The sequence below is a fragment of the Lycorma delicatula genome, chromosome 9 (genome assembly GCF_047948215.1).
Source record: "Lycorma delicatula isolate Av1 chromosome 9, ASM4794821v1, whole genome shotgun sequence".
NCBI lineage: Eukaryota > Metazoa > Arthropoda > Insecta > Hemiptera > Fulgoridae > Lycorma > Lycorma delicatula.
This window is the reverse complement of record NC_134463.1, coordinates 38,968,037-38,982,946: the sequence shown is the minus strand read 5'-3', so window position 1 is coordinate 38,982,946 and position 14,910 is coordinate 38,968,037. Positions and strand designations below refer to the sequence as shown.

The 14,910-nt window shown below is 28.4% G+C and overlaps 1 protein-coding gene across 1 annotated transcript in view; it reads left to right on the top strand.

Annotated features, from left to right (window-relative positions):
• The first annotated feature begins 3,783 nt into the window (after positions 1-3,783).
• Positions 3,784-14,910, top strand: part of LOC142330178 (uncharacterized) — a 57,565-nt gene continuing 46,438 nt past the window's right edge. Inside the window, exon 1 of the mRNA XM_075375285.1 lies at positions 3,784-3,889. The gene's annotated coding sequence lies outside the window, so the exon portion shown is untranslated. The remainder of the gene's footprint in view (positions 3,890-14,910) is intronic.

The following is a 14,910-nucleotide window of genomic DNA, read 5'->3' as shown; positions in this document are numbered from 1 at the left end:
ATGTAAAAGCGTATTATTTTGTATATGCACGACTTAATTATCTAATGTGTTACAGATGAATATCAGCTGAAAAATTATTCCAAAATTGTTTGTATTTTTCAAAACTTATTTAATATTTATTTAAATTTAATTAATTACTATTTTTTTTCTTTTTGTGACTTATACTAACATTTTATTCGTTAATTTCAACTGCCAATCTCCGTGGAGGAGTGGTACGTTTCTTCCCTTCATCCAGAGGTTCTGAGTTCGAGACCCGGTCATGCATAGTACTTACTCATACGCTACAAAAAATTCATTTCACTATCATCTATTGGGCCAACGGGCTGTTGTATCGCTAAACTAGTCATCGCAAAATCAGTTGTTTAAACTCACTGGGTTGGTCTAGTAGTAAACTCGTCGTCGTAAATCAATTGATTTCGAAATCTCAGGTTCAAATCGTAATAAAAATAGTTGATTTTGTTCGGATTTGAATACTAGACAGTGGATACCTTTGTACTGGGATGTACTTTGGTGGTTGGGGTTCAATTAACCACACGATGCAGGAATGGTCAGCTAAGTATATACCAGCTTTACCTCATTTACACGTCATACGTATCATCCTCATCTCATTCAGCTATGAGGAGGGTTTCTTGTTGTTCACTAGTTAGACAGATTGCAACTTTACACATTAGGAATAATAGAATAATTATCATTCATCGAGAGTTGTTACAGTGTACCGGGAAGAATAACGCGGAATGTAGGAGTTAATTGCTGCTGGGATTTCTCTCCTGCAAGTCACAGTTATAGACATTCAACTCATCTGTTCATTTTTCCAAGGGAATTATGAACAGAATTAATTATGTTATCAAAATAAAAGAAGAAAAAATAAATTCCACTTATTATTTCAGTATTTATTTACGTCAGTGATAACAAGTAGGTAAAAATATTTTAATTATATTATGTGACAACAATAAACTACATTAATTTTTTAGATTTTCAGAATGTTTGTTGATGTTTGATAGAAAGTTGCATATAAAGAAAAAGAAAGTATATGGAGAGTACCGGAACATCATACTATTCATATTATCGGTATATAGTTTTAAATAATTTCTAGATTGAAAGAAAAAAAATAGTACAAGACTACAGTATTTAGTAAGAGTATAGTTATGAACTTAAATTTTCCAACTTAATTTTTTTAAATTTAAAGAACTTTTAAAATTAAAATAAAATATCTTAAACTTATATGAAATAAATCGAGTCTCATTTGATTAAAATTTTAATTAAAAGATATTAATTAATAAGGTCCTTTATTACCATTTCTAAAAAACATCATTCATTGGATATATTGATATCCCATCGAGCTTGTCTAGTAATTAACTCATCGTCGCAAATCAGTTATTTAACAGCTGATTTTTGAAATTTAAGGTTCTGAAGTTTAAATCCTAGTAAAATTTAGTAGTTTTTATACAGATTTGAATACTAGACAGTGGTTACGGGTGTACTTGGGTGGTTGGGGTTTAATTAACTACATGTCTCAGGAATGGCTGGCCTGAGTCTGTACAAGTCTACACCTCATTTACATGTCATACATATCATCCTAATCTCATTGGGTCATCGAGGATTGCTTATTGCTCACTAGTTAAACAGATTGTAACGTACACAGAAAAAAATAACTGGTTAATTGTAAACATCTAAATTTAAATATGTATAAATATGCTTCTTAGATACATATACCACACCCGTTCACAAAGGCATTACTTCGCTTACTGCCATTACCAGAATCTTTCTTGCCTATATAGTGAAAACTTTGGTCCCTTGTTTTGATAAATTTCCCTGGGATGATCATAAAATTAATTTACGTAACAATATAAAAAATTCTCTAATCAATTTATTTAGTTATTTTTTAAAAGCTCACCAATATTGCTCTGTATATTATTTTTACTTACAGTATAAGTTCAAATAAGAAAGGATTATTTGAAATTCCAACTTTAAAGTGTTAAAATGGAATAATAATGGAATTTACAATTTTTTTTTTAATTTCTCGGTAACAAATGAAGATAATAATCTTATTTTTGGTGCGTGTAATCTTCATGTGAATATCTAATAAATTTTTAGATTTTCTGAAATTTGAGCTTGAAAGGGGTGAAAGAAAGATAAAAATATTCTAAACAATGATTGCAAACTTTCCCCATTTCCAATTATACTAAACGAGATATTCAGTAGATTTGGGGTTGCAAATACTTTTCAGATAAATATCTAAAAAATATTTTCGGATTTTTTTTTTTAATTTCAAATTTTCAATGCGTTCGACGGTGTATGAGGCGATGGGTCAATTAAAACAGCCATTGCCACTGTTACTGTATGTGCGACATGACTGGCTGTACCTGCCTCCGGTTACTTCACCAAAAAACATAAAATAAAACAAAAATCACCGCGACAGAAAACGCAAGTAATCATATAACGCTGGCGAAACTACGACGGGAATGCTAGTTTAATATAAAGAAATGTGCTGAGAAAAAAAGGAATTAATCCAGTTAGACATGATTATTCTGAACAATATTGATTGCATTACATAAGCATAACTCGCTAATTTCATTACTCGCGTAAATTTATAAATATTTTAACGCAAACGTATTTATACTAGATGCTATAGTATTTATAATTTAATACGATTGAATTCATGAATAAATTTTAATCAAAAAATGGAAATAAAGATCAACTAAATAAGAGAAAAACTAGAAACTAAAAAAAAAATGATCTCGACGGGAAACGCAAGTAACCGTATATCGCGAACGAAGTGGCGGGGGGCATGCTTGTATTAATATTATTTCATATAATTGTTATTTTTATGTATTAACTTAAATTGTTACCGGTTATGCTTTTTATTCAAAGTATAATACATACTTATTAACTTTGTATTACAAAGTTAATACGTCATAATGCTATTGTAATTAAGCGATTTCCTTTGATCCTTTCAGGCAAAATCTAGACCACTCCCTTTTTTGTGCATGGTATAAATATTTATTATATTGTAATTTGCAATTATAATACGAGCTTCATAAAAGATTATAAGTTCAATTATAGTTCGATAACTGGTTTTATTCGATTTCTTGATTTAGTTAAGATTAATTTACAACAGGTAATTGCTATTACGCTCAAAAAAAAATTTAAGTAAGAGCAAAAGTTATATCCAACAAAAACAAAAATTTTATTGTTTATAGTTCGATTCGAATCCCGGGTGTGGCAGCATCGCAGAATAGTACTTTTAATAACAATTAAACGAACAGATTTGTTAAGTATACTTTATATACCGTTAATCTATTATTACAATATTAAATAATTTAATTTTTTACGTTATTTTTTTAAAAATAATTAATAAATTTTACAATCAATAACTTGAAAATAATAATAAAAACAAGAATATTTATCCAATTTATATTTTAATATGTGCAAAAATAATTTAGCTCATAAATATTTAAATTCAATCAGGTTTTAATGAAATAAGTTCAATTTAATTATAATTTATTATCATTTTTATGAACAAATCTAGTTCATCACCATATTATATCCACTCTTTTATTTTTCTACATTAATAGTAAAAAAAAAAAAAAATTTTTTTTTTTTTTTTTTTTTAAATAAAATTAAATAACTCATAGGGAATTCCCTCTTAAATAATAAAATACTCATCGAAGGGTACAAGGGGATATTTTTATTTAAAGTAGAAGGGGAATTGAGTGCGCACCTCCAGTGCTACCCTACGCGCAGGTCACCCGCTCCTATATATTCTGATTCTCCCCACTTTATACTCAGTATACTTTCATCCGTCCAGTGCCTTCTTGATCAGGACTTCTTCGTGTCGTGTGCTCTCCTCTTCAAAGTTCGTTCCTAGCTTGCCTAGCTTCTATTTACGGTGAGTTTATTCAAGTGTTCCCCTCCAGAAAACAAAAATTTTTATGTTTTTTTTTTTTATTTGAACTACATATTGATTATGAGTAATTTTTTTTTAAGGAAACAAATACGTAAGTATATTTACTTATTTTTTATAAGTAAATAATTAATAAATGTCATACAAAAGTGTACTCAAGGGATGAACATAATTAAGGATGTGTTTAAAATAATAATTAAATTAAAATTTATATTACACCATTAGTAATGAATCTATAGTAATAATAAATTTGAAATAATCTGTAATAATGTACCTGTTAGTAATTTGTTTTTTTTTTTATAAAATGTATTCAACCCATAACTAGAAACAAAAGTATTGAAATATTATACTTTTTCAAATAAATTAATTATAAATATTTACATAAAATGTCTCCCATTTAATTAAAGAAATAAAATTTTTTTATTCAAAAAATAAATGTTATAGTCGTATCGATACATAATTCAAATTGCGGAATTACAAAAATATATAGTAAAATTTGAATGAAAGACAAAGATATTTTAAAAAAGTAAAAAATAAATAAATTTAAAAAATTGAGATATTTGGTATTTTCAGAAGTTTAAATTCTATTTATAAATATTTTTAATTTAAAAAAATCAGCAAGTAACATTATATGATGAACGGCATTAAAAGGATTAAAAATCAGAGTTTTGTAAAATCAAACAAAATGAATATTTTTAATAATTTTAATTATAATTAAAGTTATTTATAATAAAGTAAAAATAGGCTCTCAAAAACGTTGCACTTAAATAAGACAAAAATAAAAAATCTCATTTTTTTGAAAAACTTTTTATAAATTATTACTTTTTGTTTACCTAAAGCTTTTCAAAAATCTTCTTCAATTTTTGTAAGAATATAAATATTTTGAATATTAAAATGACTTCGGATTATTTTATTTTATCATTACTCGATAACAGTCAAACTATGACTATAAAAAATGTGAAAAATATTTTCAAAATCTCAAATGTATACGTTTAAATTTTTAATTAAAAATAGAATTACTCATAATTCGTGTTGGATACTTCCTTTAATAGAAATCGGTTAAAGGAAAAAATTAAGCTGATTAATAACTATAAACTAATTTTTTTTTACTTTTTATTTTGATGATTAATTCACCATATAAGCTGGAAGCTTTTGTATAGGAATATGAAATGGAAATTTTGTAGCATATGAAGAAGCCATTCCTGACCGGGATGATTCGAACCCGGTACTTCCGAATGAAAGACCTATACGCTATCACTCCGCCGCGGAGATCGACAATTAATTGATGGGCAATTTGATCGGCAATTCCTTGTAATTACTTATATCTTGTTGCTAATGAAAGTTATCTTATAGTTATATATAGTAAAATTTTAATGAAAAACAAAGATATTTAAAAAAATAAATAAATAAATTTATATGAAAGTTATGTTATCCCTCTTTTTATGAAGCTAATTATATTTTTTAATTTGGACTTATTATTTTTTCATCAAGTTTATTGATAATTTATTCAATTTTAGGTAAAATAATTTCTATTTTTTATTATTAGACCCTTGAATATTTATTGCTTACCTTATTTTAAAAATTAAAATACGATTAATGAAATTAAAGATGAAAAGACGCCAAACCGTAGTCAGAACTCGTATCCGAAATCTAATTGTAGAATAAATTAAAGTAAAATAAAAATAAAAAAATTATTTAAAAATAATACACCGTTTTGAGGAATAATAAATTCTTATAATTTTTCACCTATTTATAGTAATACATTATAATGTTTATAGTATACATTTAGAATAACAAATTAATTGTTTAGATTATATATCTTATATAATTATGTACATCTACTCGTAATTATATATTTTTTGTCGGAGATTTGGGAAAATAGTGCTTGATGGTTTTTTTAAAGTTAATTGTTATTATAATTACAGACACATCATCGAATATTATTTTAAAATATTTTTTTTTTTTAATAAAATTTCTAATAAAATTATAATATGTTAACTTAACCAGTTGTACTATCAGTTCACTTTGTATGCTTGTGTGTGCGTGTGCGCGCGCGCAAGTATATGAGAACTAAATACTTTGATTAATACGTATCTTTGGAAGAGAAAGAAGATATTGTACGTAATATATTGTTTCTTTAAAAGGAGGGTGCACTAATTTGTTACATTGCATTATCCATTAGCCTTTATCTTGACTATGAGGGATGTAAAACATCAAGTACAAGTTGCTCTAGTCAGAGTTACTTTCTCTGAGAGTATTGAATTCAATGAAAAAGGGAGCGGAAATCCGTTTCATTAGCAAACCTATCACTGAATGCTTGTTACCGTTTAAAAGCTTATCCCCATATTCGGCAGTGTCTTACGATAAATAGCCTACAATTCCTTCGTTATACGACCTAACGTCATGCTCGCGTGCGCGCCCAAACACACACACACATATGTATTTCATTAAATGAATACGCTGTAAAATTATACATGGCTACGTTTGTAAAAGTGACCTTGAGCACTAACTACGGAAACTCGGCTTTAACTATACTGGCATAATTATAAAACCAAGGTCAAGTTTAACACATCATACCGCATGATATACTTAACATATCTGCGTTTACTTGTGTTTGTTTGTGCAAGTGCAGTCACCTTTGTAAAAGAATAGCTTAGTTTATAAAAAATAAATATAGTGTTTATGTGGATCCAAAAATTTGTTTACATGTGCGAGACGTCATCGCTGTTTACTGGTGAATTTTTATATTCTTTAAACTTTTTTTTCTGTTCCTAAAAATAAGTCTATACTTAACTTGCCTGCCTGTATATAAAAAATATCTAGATGTTAAACTTTTCTTTACTGTTTGTTTAATATTTGTAAATAAAACGTTTTAGTCGGGTGGCTCCAGCCAAAAAGCATGTAATGTAATGCTAGTAGCCATAATCGATAGTCATTGAATAACTGTAAATTAATTTCAACTGTTTTTTTTTCTTGACTAATGAATACTTCCAGAATCTTACAAAGAAGCTTGTGCTTGAGAATATGAATATAAAAATTTGTACCATATGAAATATGTCTTGCCTGACTGAGATTTGAACCCGATGCCTCCGAAGAAAGCCCGAGACGCTAATACTCTGCCACAAAGATTGGCCAAGGTAAAGTTGGCCGGTTACTGAAATAACATTTTTCTTAGTTAAGTTTATTCATACCACTGTACGAATTTTTAAAGCAAAAATACTTCTGTAAGTGGTTCAATGACCTTAATTTTTCTAATAAAAATTAGTTTAATTATTAGTTTCTCCCTTCATAAAAAATAAAAAACATAATTATAAAAAAAATGTAATAATTATTCTATATTTTATTCTCTAATTGTTAAGTATTAATTATTTAATATAAAATTCCAATTATAAATAAAAATCTTTAATTATTAAATTTAAATTAAACCGGATGTTTTTTAACAACTTGTATATTCTATAAATATTTCTTTTAAAATATTTAACACATTAAAATACCATTGCCTTCCATCACGTGTTCAAAACGTAGCTGTTGTGGTGTGACAACATCTAGCTAGTTCAATCATCTTTTGAAATTGGTTCCAACGGTAAATACCGTTCGAACATAATTCTAGTGTAATTTAAAGTAGCGGTGATATCTAATGTTATTCAGCTGTAATTTTAGATTTTTTTCTACAAAAAAAAAAGAAAAAACGATATATATATATATATGTATGTATAATACGCACACACAAAATGAAATTAATGAATCTCGAGAAAAGTACATTTATACTCGTACACATTTATTTAAGGATATTGTATCCTGTAAATATATATTAATTAAAATATAATAACTATTTATAAATATAATTTTATATATTAACGTTTTAATTGTAGAGTACTGTGTGTTTAATAAATAATATTTTTTTATTTCTAATGTTACTTCGCAATTTTTTCAACGAGTGAACAACCCAACCGGTTGGTCTAGTGGTGATGAACTCGTCATCGCAAATCAACTTATTTCGAAGTCGAAAGTTCTAAATGACCAAAGATGTCGATGAAGTTATAACATCAATTTCAGTAGTTTCAGTAATATGGGCAGCAGTTTCAGATTCTTTTACAGATTCATTTGGCTTACATATTTCTTTTTTATAGTCTATCAATATTTATTCCAGGCTTTCTTTCAGTTGATTATCTTTCTTGATAATTTGCAAAATAAATAGAAACCTGGTCTTTTAAGTGGCTCGTTTAAATCTCGTATATGGTATACAAAAGTTTTTGAACAATATATGAAGAGTACATATTGAAAAGTAAACTTTTCTTTTACTTTTTCTTTTGCTGTAATAAAAAATTCGTCAACTATTTTAAATTCAAATAAAAATTTCTGTTGTAACCAGCTCGCGGTTTCATTGACAAAATTGCACTTTTTATACGGTTTTTGCTGCATAAAAGTAAGTTACTTTTATACGGATCTGAATTCTAAATCGTGAATACCGGTGTTGGGATTCAATTATGAAGTGTACACTTCATTTACATACATACATATCATCCTCTGATGTAATACCTTACAGAGGTTCCGGAGGATAAACAGAACAAAAAACTATTGAAGAATAAGCAACACCCCACCTTACCAGCCCAATGAGATGAGAATGATATGTAAATGAAGTGTAGCCTTGTACAAACTCGGCCGACTATTCCTGAGATGTTTGGTTAACTGAACCCCAACCACTAAAGTACACCGGTACCCACTGTCAAATACGTGTAAAAGTAACCAAATTTTACAGGATTCAAACCTTAGAACCTTCGACTTTGAAAATCAATTGTTAAACGAGTAATTTACGACTAGTTTATTAGTAGACCACTAGACTAGGCAAGCTTTCTTCCCAAATCAGCTGATTTGGAAGTTGAGTGTTCCAGCGTTCGTCCTAGTAAAGCCAGCTATTTTTACACGGACTTGAATACTAGATCGTGGATACCGGTGTTCTTTGGTGGTTGGGTTTCAATTAACCACACATCTCAGAAATGGTCGAACTGAGAATGTACAAGACTGCACTTCATTCACACTCATACAGATCATCTTCATTCATCCTCTGAAGTATTATCTAAACGGTAGTTACCGGAGGCTAAACAGGAAAAAATAAAAAAGAAAGACTAGGCAAGCTTGTAAATAATATGAATTTTATTTTGCTTTTATTTCTTTAAATCTAAACAGTTTACCATAATAATCAATCTTAATAAACAGCCAACTTAGCTGGGGATTAATATATTAATAAATAATTAATTAAAATAATAAAAAAAGATTAATAAACAAACACATATTTATAAGACAACTTTTTTTTTATTGAAAAAACAACATATCTATTTTCGACATTATTACCAAGTTTTTCTTAACACTTTTCATACTTGTGATAATTTTTTCAATTCAACTCTCATAAAAATTTCGTCCAATTTCCTTCAAGCAGTTAAGAACCGCTTTCTTCAGTTCATCATCATGGGAGAAACGCTCCTCTCCCAGGTCTCGCTTGAGAGGACCAAACAAGTGATAGTCGCAGGCTGCTAGGTTAGGACTGTAAGGCGAATGAGACTTTCCCACTTGAACCTTTGCAGTAATTCCTTTGTCACATGAGCAGTATAAGGAGTAGCGTTGTCGTGAAGAAAAACGATCCCATTGCTGAATCTTCCATCTTTAATGGTTTTACGCAATTTTTTTAAAGTCTCACAGTAAGATTCGGCATTAATTGTTGTAAACCGGCCTAAATTCATTGTAAACCACTCTCTCAGAATCGAAAAAGACTGTCGGCATAACCTTTCGAACATGTGAGAATGTTTTCACATTCTGGCTGCGGTGAATTTTTGTGTTTCCATTCATGCGATGCTCGTTTAAGTGTAATGAAGCATCCAGCTCACATCCTCTGTGATGATTTGTTTCAAAAACTGTGGACCAGTCCTGGAATAACGTTGAAGAAAAGAAAGAGCAGACGCAAAACGTTGATGTTTGTGGTTGTTGGTCAACAGAGGTGGCATCCATCGTGCACACATCTTACGGTAGCCAAGCTGATAGTGAATAATCGCAAACGCACTACCATAACTGATGTTAAATTCACTTGCAATCTCTCTAATTTTAATGCGCCGGTTACTCAAGAACATTTAATTTACGCGTTTTGCATTACCCGTCATGTTTGCAGTTGAAGGACACCCAGCTCGCAAATATTCACTTACATTTGTTGCGTTTCTGAACATTTGGCACCATTTTGTGATTATGGAGATTGACATTGCATTCTCACCGTATACCTCAATCATTTATCGATGAATTTCACAACAATTATAATTTTTTGTCCACAAAAATCGAATTTCTGAACGCACTTCTATGCTGGTCGAAACCTCTAGAGGACACACCATATTGACAACGACACTACACACATACTGAATGTCATGCAGAATTACTGCTGGTGGAGCGTGAAGACAAAAACACAACCAGTTCTGCCACCACAAGACATTAAAATATCCCTTTCAGTTCAACAACACGGAATGGGTGTAACTTTTTTGATCCACCTCTCGTAATTGGTCTTCAATCCATAAAAAATTACAGTATGACAGATGTTATATAAAGTAACCTGGTGGTTCATATCCTTCATATATAGTAAACTTTTAACGGAATTATACATTTTTGCATGTATTTATGAATTTAACAAATATTTATATTCATTAATCTTTTTTTATGCGAAAAGGCCAAAGTAGGACCAAGCAAATATCACTTCTTTCTCTTCTTCCATGCGTTTCTCATTTTTTCAGCACGATGGCTTCATTTTTCATTTTCTTTCTTCCTTCATTTTTCTGCCAAAATATTTTTTTATGTTGTAAATTATTCCTCGGAAAGTGCCCCACAATAGGGGTGGGGCACCTCAATAGAGGTGCCCCACTTCTGTTGTGATACCTCTCGGAGGTATCACAATAGTCCTCTTCTTTCAAACCTTTCTTTTGGAGGTCCTCTTCCCGCTTTCAAGTAATTCGATTTGCTTTTCATGTTCCACAGCTTGTCGAAGATTTTATTTTTAATCTCTTCGGATTATCCTGAACATATACCTATACGCTCTTTACTTAAATTATAATGATTCAAATGATAAATTACTACCTTAAAATGTGTTAATATATAAAATATAGTGATATATAATTGATTTCTTTTTTGAGCAAACTTCGGTAGTTCTTGAATAAAATGAGCCGTAAAAATAATTAATATACGATTTTTACCGTTAAAATAAAAAAAAAAATTCATAAAGTTTTACAACTCTTGCTTTTTTCTTTGTTAAATTTTTAATGGTTTTTTAAAGATACAGTATTATGGTAAAAGGAATTATCAATAATTTATTAATAATTTTTATTTATCCTCTAGGAATTTACTCAAAAAATAAATAATAATGAATTTAATATAAAGGTCAACTGGATGGTTAAGGGCTAAGTTATGCGAAAGTATAAACTTGTTTATTGACAAAGTTTTAGCGTACTTGTTCTAAAGTTAGATACCTTTCAATTAATATTTTATTGAAAAGACAAAAGAAATATAGGTATAAAATAAATTTATAAAAATAAAATATAATTGTGTAAATATTTCCTCTCAATTCGACGCGTACATTTTTTCTTTCTAATTTATTTTGCGATTTCAATTTTTACATTTTAATAAATTAACGAATTGTAGAGAAAATTCTTACGGTAGTTCCGTGCTAAACATTTTTCAAATAACTTAGGTAAAATAATTTTTTAAACAAAAATTAAATTGCGTATACAAAAAATTTGGTGATTTAAAAAAATATATGTGTGTCATAATTGCCTAGAACAGTATTAGTTTGTTATCATATAACGATAAGTAGCCTTGTGTCATTCTAAAAATAAATTTCAGTGAAATCAATATTTTCTAACATGAAAAAACAATCTTTAGATATCGATTAACGCAATTTCGCTCTACGTTCACAAGTAGAATTCTTTTTATATAGAAAACGTAATTATAATTCAATTTAGAGAATTGTAGGAATCATACTTAATCCACGAACTAAATTCAACTAATAAATAAATTTAGTATAATAAATTTCAATAATGTTTATTGAAATCAGATTTGACATTCAAAATTTAACATCACAAATGTATGAAAATATATATGAAAAGGTATTCTATTCGACCGGAATAGTACTATGCAAACTTTATTATGTTCAATTAAACGCTTAATATGAAAAGTAATTATAAAAAATTGAAAAGTAATTTTAAAAAAATTACAAACTATATTATTCATTGTAACATAATTGCACAAACCTACTGTAAAAGTAAAGGAAAAAATAACAGAAATTTAACTGCCAAGTTAGCTGTTCTAAACTAGGTTTTACTGGTTAATACTTAATCATATTTAACAATTTAAATATGTTATTATACCCTTATGGTATTTTTTATTAGGCACGGGAGAGAAGATATGAGTTAAGAGATCACTATAACTACTAGGCTAATACAATCAGTGACCGGATGTTGTTTAAATTCTGCAAAAATTAACGAAGATTTGGGTACAATAGTACATATTTAATCAATTGCATTAAATTCACATCAAATTACTTTACGATTATTGACGTTACATATATTATTCGACATATATATTAAATGTATATACATATATATATCTACATATTTATATATATTAATTTACTTTTAATGAGACAAGTAATATTTTTCAAATTATGTAGAAAATATTAAATACTAAGAAAATACATAGAGGTTCTTTATTATAACACTAATAAATTATAACTCTACTTGTCTTATGAAAGTTATTTTTTATACGAAAAATTTTTATTACAAAATTTAATTTTACAGTATTTGCAAAAAGGTAAAACAATAAATTATAAAGCTATACAAAACTGTTTTGAAAAATTCTTAGAAAATTTCTAGAAAAGAAATATAGCAAAGAAGATGAATTATCAAATTTTGGACAGCTTAGATTAATAATTTTAATCAACTGAAAAACACAATTGAGATTTTCATATGATAATCTTGTGGCACGGTGAGTGGATATTGACAATAACTATTTTATTAAGTAATGATTGTAAAATAAATAGAATAAAATTTAAGAAAAAAGAACGAAGACATCAGTAATAACAAAGAGAACAGAAATCAAGAAACTAAAGATTTTTTCAGTCGAAGAAGTACTCTAGATGTAATAAAAATGGTTAAGTAAATGGTCCAAAGCACATAAAATTATTTGCCTAGTTAAAACTTGATTAATGAGTTAAAAATTACATTTTGCGATGTAAACCTCCATAAAAATAAACTTTTTTTTTAAGTAGTATTTACATAGTGTTACTGAAGATTAGAGAGCACTCACTAGAACGTCATGTGTTTAAAAAAGATTGCTAATAAGAAAACGATTTCGCACATCGAAATTACTTTGTTTTTGATATTTTTTTATATATCTATTTTTTTTTTAATTTTCAAAAAATATATACGTATAAATAATGGATTGAAATAAATAAATTCAGTGTACAACTTTAACCCGAACTTTTTACGAAATGAATATGCGTTTTTACAGTTTCAAAATGTTAGAAATTTAACTTTTTAATCATAAATAACTCTTACTATTAGTCCATTTAAATTAGATTTAGTAAATGAAGTCTATAAAACTTCATTTATTTTATATTTTTTTCTAAATAAGCTTAATTTATATAAATACGATTTTAAATAGCTGTATTACAGTACGGTAGAAATAGTTATAGCCTGTTGATACTCCCAACACCAAGACAGAAAAATATCGAATTAAATTTTGATCTACATCAAGACAGTAAAATATCGAATTAAATTTTGATATAATTCTCGTTTCTTCTATTATAGAAAAATAAAATATTGTTTATAAAAAAAATAATACGTAATCCAGGCAATACTAATATAAAATATGCATATTTGTCACAGATCTAATTATTGTATAATACTCAATTCACTCTGATTGGGGTGCTTATTATTTTTAAGCATTATTTCAGTTGTCTTTTTCTGTTTAGCCTCAGAAACCACCGTAAGGTGGTTCTGAGGCTAAAACCTGTAAAGGTTTCCTTCACAGGTTGAATGAGGATGATATGTATGAATGTAAATAGAGCCTTGTACAGTCTCAAGTTCGATATTAACATATTACTAATGTAGATATGGTATTAACAGAAATAAGAACATTATTTTTTAACCACCTTTTTTACTCAATAAATCGTAATATTTACTAGAAAAAAAAAATGTATATGTTTGTACTTATTTATAAGAAGGTTAGTCAAATATAAACCATATCTATCATGACTCTCATACAAACATGAGTGAACTGGAAGGGATGGACGCTCCAGCCCCATTAGCTTCATATGACAAAAAGAGTGTCAATCTTTGGTTGTGCAATGTATTATCGTAAATTTTCTCAAAGATGTGGGCATCAAAACCTTAAAATTTTGATTAGACTGAATGTGAAGTTTGGAAATATGACGTCATATCCCCAAACTACTACCTAAGTTTATCCAAAGTCTTTACATAAGTCTACTACGGTTCAGGAGTCAATTTAAATTTAAAGGAGGACGTGAAGCTGTAGAAAATGAGTCACAATTAGCGATCAAGGATGATCAATTAATGATCAACGAATAGCATTCGATCGATCGGCAAGCTTACAATAGGCACCTTACGATAGACGTAAGTGGGTATTAAATCATGGAAGTGCTCGTTTCATTATCACAAAAACCTTCGGGTTCTGTAAATACAATGCGAGGTGAGTTCAAAGACTCAAAACCAGAAAATGGCACTACAAGAAATTTTTCAAAGGCTCCTGAATTGATTTCGACGAGATGGAAATAATTTTTTGCATTGAATATATATATATATAAATAAGATGAGACATGGGTCCGTCACTACATTATCGAGTCTAAATCCGAGAGTGCAGTGGCTAATAGCGGAGAGCCTTTCTTTGTAAAGGCGAAAATGGGTCCATCAGCCGGAAAAGTCCTTGTAGATATCTTTTGGGATTAAAGTAGCATATTTCTC